The 5,442-nt window shown below is 32.7% G+C and overlaps 1 pseudogene; it reads left to right on the forward strand.

Annotated features, from left to right (window-relative positions):
* The first annotated feature begins 4,319 nt into the window (after positions 1-4,319).
* Positions 4,320-5,126, forward strand: LOC149579627 (embryo-specific protein ATS3A-like; annotated as a pseudogene).
* The last annotated feature ends 316 nt before the right edge of the window (positions 5,127-5,442 follow it).

Below are 5,442 nucleotides of genomic sequence, written 5' to 3' on the forward strand. Positions count from 1 at the left end.
CTAATGTATTGATACAGATCCACAGACAAAATTTTCAAATGACTAAGCAGTAAAATGAGTGTTCAAATGACAAAATGTTACAAACGATGATGCTAATAAAGATAGTTGGATGTAGTTATTGTTGTTCTAACTGCAAGATAACTGCATATAGGCTTATTTATACATGATCATGTGTAAAGTTGAGTGATTGATTACTATCACAGGTAATGTATTTCTCCCGAAGAGTTCCTATTGCACCTGAGTGTGTATAATCTTTCTTCAGATATAGTAAAATAAGAAGATTTGATTTTTTTAAAGAAAATGCGATAGCCTTTGTGTGTAGAATGTTGCGAATATATAACCATTTCTTATAGTTATTATTAATGGATTCACTAACACTTGATAAGCTAACCATAAAGGTTAAAAGACATCTTCTGAGAATTGAATTTGTTTTCATTTTTTTAAGAAATTGAACTTGACTTTGAGTGTGGGATGTTGTCAATATATGAGTATTGCTTATGATTATTCTTAATGGATTTGTCAACACTTGCTAAGCTAACCATTGAGGTTAAGTGCCATCTTCTGAGAAATAAGGTTGTTTTGAATTCCATCAAAATGGTTAATATTTTCTTCAACAAAGTCTTAGAAGAGAATGCTTGCAAACACACAATTCATGAAGAGAATGTGAGGGAAGCAAATTGACCACACAATATGGCTGATATTAATTATATGTGTTATGGTATCATTTTAAATTTAAGAATATAAATGAACTACATGAGTGATATTTCTGGTCCTTACCTTGGTTCATATTGTAATGATGTTATGGTTTTCAATAAGAATAGAGAGGTGCAACTACAACAGTTTCAGAAAGGGTGGGGTGTCTGAATAGACATGTCTCATCATAGTGCACTTCACAGGATATATTACTTCTACAATTATTCATCTTTTGCATCCAGTCTTTTCCTTCTTTTGTTGAGTTTCTTAGTTGTCATTTTGCAAGTAAACACACAGTATCCATTACTGATAGAAAAATAAATGTGCTCTGTTATCATTTGCAATGCAGTGTGTTTAATTTACCCAAATTTTATTTACTATATATTTTGTATTTCTATGATAAATATAAATATATACAGGTAATTCTAGAAGTATATACTTGGTGGGACTTGGAGACTCTCATGTCCATGATCTCTTACATTCAGTGGGATCTGAATATCCAAGGGCGTGCAGTAAGGTGTCTTAGATTTGGCTCCTACTCATGGCCATGATGGATTTGATTTGAGGTAAGTCTTTCGAACCCAAACTGTGGTCTTTGAGCACCAATATTCAAACAGGAGTTAACAAAAAGAAAACAAACTTTGAAAAATATAATGTTACATTCTTCCTCCCCAAAATTTAAAGGCATCTATCGGTTCATTGGAAGAAACAGAAGTTTGAAGTTTAAAAAATGACAAACTAGGGCACGCCCACGACTTCCACTGTTATAGCAAGTCATTCTTCCTGAATACTCCACCAACCGATCTCAGATCAAAATGAAAATGGATGAATGAAGAAAAGAGAAACTTACAAAGAGCATCTACCGGTGTTTACAGCGAGGACAGATCTTTTTGAGGCGTTCAAAAGAGCGAAAACCATTTTTGCATGCAGCTCCTGCGCGGGCAAATGCATAACAATGAAATAACAAAATCCCTTTTTCAGTTTAACATTATGAAGCTTGTGTTGGTTGAAATTTCGACCAACACGGGAATGGATTAAAAAAGAAAGATGTTTTTCCTTCCATATTTTGACCAATCTAAAACATTTTAATAGATGGTCGAAAAATAGGGTCAAATGTACTAGTGCTACTGAATGCCAAGCAGACATAGCACATTAATGTTGATTTATTTAGAAGGATCTGAGTATAGTTAAGTTTAGGCAACAACAGGAAGAACAATTATGACCTAGCATTAGAGACAATGAGTGCTGAGTAAAATAGAGAGAACATAAAAGTTTAGAATGATACAAACTTTGAGGTAAACCATTTTTGAGCCAACATGGACACGACATTTAATGATCATAGAGTTTTTTATAGAGGTTGTTAAGCATTTTGACATGGACCATTGATCCCTATGAGGGAAGAAGAAGCAACCAAATAAAGAGGCAAAAAGGGAAGCATCTAGAAACCTATACAAGTGTATTTAAATAGGTAGATCCAAACCCTATTTTTCTCAAGAGGACTGAGCTATCACAGAAGAGATTTTGAAGTGTGTGAAGGAAGCAAAGTATTGTGCAAAGGAGTTAAGATTTGGATGCTACATGAGAAATTTTTGAAGAATAGAGTTAGAAACCTAATGAAGTAGTTGAGGATAGAGTAAACACATATCAAATTGGAAATTAGATCAAATATTGGAAGGAAAAGATCCATAATTAGAAATTATAAGTGTAGATCGAAGGATCAAGTACTAAATTAGTTTTAACATATTGAATCAAGGCAAATCTCTTAATAGAGTGGTTTTAATAGACCTTTGTAAATCTCCTAATAGATTCCTTACTTCATTGTAAGTGTAAAATCCTTTAATCAAGGTAAGACCTAACAACCTTAAAAAAATTTAATAGAGCACACCCCTCACAAGTTAGATCATCAGAAGTGATCAAAGTTGTAACCCTAACATGTTAACTTTGTTAGTACATTAGTGAAGATTTGTGGGTGTCATCCCCACCCCAGTTTTACCTTCACCTTGAACTATTTCCAAGTTACCAAAATATTTTTTGTTATGTGTTTACATTTTATGGATGTGACGCATACTTTTATTTATTTATTTCAGCATTTTATTTTTCAAGTTATGTTATGCATAAACTAGATATGAGCTGGTCAATATGGTGAATGCAGTAAAGTTATTTTGAGGGATAAAAGTTTTATAGATCTTGACTTATCCCCCCACCCTCTTAGTATCTCAATTTCCCAATTAAACTTTCAACAATTGGTATCATAGCTTTGGTTCTCTTGAAGGAAGTCTAACAACTTAAGAGTTCAAATCTTGGAAATAAAGGCTCACAAATTGGGAAAGGTCATTGAAAATCAAGTGATTGACATCCAACTCATACTGCAACAACTTGAAGTAGCAAGAGAGGAACTGAGGAAATCCCTTAGAAAGAGAAAATAATAATAATCCACCTTCACATTGACACAATATAAATATACCAATGTTAGAGTTTTTAGTGTGCTAAGTATGGGACGTAACTATACTAATTTGTATCATTTATATTATCTTATTGTGTTTTATTCATTGTAGAACAGTTGTATTTTGCTAGCTATATTATTGAGCCAACTATGATTTCTCCAAGAGTAATTTTCTCATTGTACTTTATAGGAAGCAAATCTTGATGCTCATGTGTACCATCAAAAATGTCTAAGTTGTAGCATCCTGCTTCGACCAAGCCTTGTCAGAGTTTACTAGTTGAACATACTTGCACAATAGGTGATGAAATTTTGTGTCCATCAATGAGCAGACGTATGGCACCTAGTGTCATCATATCCATAATGTCTAGTTCTTTGGTTTCTTTGGCTTCTCTGAATGTAGAGTGGATGTTAGCATAGAGTTAGGCTTCAGTCACTTTGTTTTAGCAATCATGATGGCTATAACATATAGTCTGCTATAACAATTTTTATTCATGAGGATTGAGTAATTCTAGTAGATATGTTTGTCTATTTTAGAAATAAATCATTCAAAGTGGCCAAGATTAAGTTGGATATTGTATACGAGTATCCTATAAACATGTATATCTCTAAATGGACAATTTTAAAAACTTACGTAGTTACTTGTACTTGAATAATACCAAGAGTATTATGATATCTAGAATCAATATACTCATTTGTACCATCAACTAGAGATTCCCGTATTAGAAATACTATATGTGTTGCACCTAGCAACAAAATTTGTAGTAACCCACATAATGGAGCAGCTGGAGTTTGGCCTATGACTTCTTGAATGATGAAAACTATAAATTACAAATTAAACGCACATATTGAGAAAAAAAGTGGTACTTACTATATTGAAAGAAAATTGTAGACCACATTTCACAATTGGTTTTCAAGGAATCATTAAAGTCTTGGAGTATTCAAGTGGGTCATAACTAACACCCTCATTTGTGCATAACTGCATTTCTTCTTCTTCTTTCTCAGTGCACCCATTCATTTTTTTCCTATCTTTTATTCTTATTCCCATTTGCTTGAGCTAGAAGAAATTAGACTTTCATTATTATAATAAACGATGTAAACACTTCTTATTCACATCAACCTCTCAAATTTCATTTTCTTCTATTCGATTTAATCTACAAAAATGGTGAGGCTAAAATAATTTGAATTCATGGCATTTCTTCTTCTAAATTGGGTTTTTTCTTCAACCCATCTATGCAGTCCAAATGGTTAGATTGATTTCAAATCTTAGCTTTATCACTTCCATGCAATCTATGATGATTGTTGTCAATGTTTTTGGATTATATTGTCTTATTTTCATCAATGTCATAGATTCAAATAATTGATCATAGAGTATAATTATTTGGAGTTTATTTCCATTGGCAAGTTTAATTTGAAGGGACTTCCATATATCCTATTGGAAACTTCCTTTGAGTCCTAAAATATCAATTCTTAAACTAATTATAGCCCTACAATTACGTCTATAGGGAAAGTGTTCATATACACTAGAGGTAGAGACTAGGAGTAAAGGATTATTTGATGATGATTAAAGAACCAAAGATCCCATCCAAGTGAGGTTCCAAGACCATAATAGAACAAAGATACTAAAATAGTATATGAATGAGGAAATAGAGGAAATATCTCTAAAGTGGACAAAAATGATATGTTCAATTTGAGTGGACCTTGTTTGGAGGGTGATGTATGCTATTTATACTTTAAAGTTGAGGGCATTGATGGGTGGAAAATTAAGAATTCTATTGTGCATGCTACAACAAAGAAGCACAGTTTCCATTTCAAAAATTATCTTTCAAAGAAAGTGTGGGATGACAAAGATTGGTACAAAATATATGGGAAGATAGCTTCCCATCAATCCAAAGTCTCTTATTTTCAAACCCAAGATGAAAGCAATAGGCCAAAACCTAGGTCACCATCCACGCAAGGAGGAAAAGGTAGGAAGCATATGAGTGATTTCTAAAGCATAGATGACAATATACCTACCCCTTGGTGCATGTAATTTTTTTTGCTAGTATAATTTAGGTTTTGAGGGGTTGAGTTATGGGTGACTGCACCAAGTTGGTGTACAAAAAAGTGGACACCCAAAAAAAAAAAAATCTCAATAACTTGATCAGGTTATTTAAAAGTCAAATGTGGGCTAGGCTTGGTATCCAAGCCTAACCATTATAATTTTAAAAACCTAGTCAAGATCATTTTATAAAACTCGATTAGGTTTTTTGAAATTATGTTTCTTAAAACCCAATTGAGTTCTAGGAAACATAAATTATTTTTGTTTC

This window comes from Cupressus sempervirens, chromosome 1 (genome assembly GCF_028749045.1).
Source record: "Cupressus sempervirens isolate cs-2001-9-10 chromosome 1, ASM2874904v1, whole genome shotgun sequence".
In the NCBI taxonomy this organism is placed as follows: Eukaryota; Viridiplantae; Streptophyta; class Pinopsida; order Cupressales; family Cupressaceae; genus Cupressus; species Cupressus sempervirens.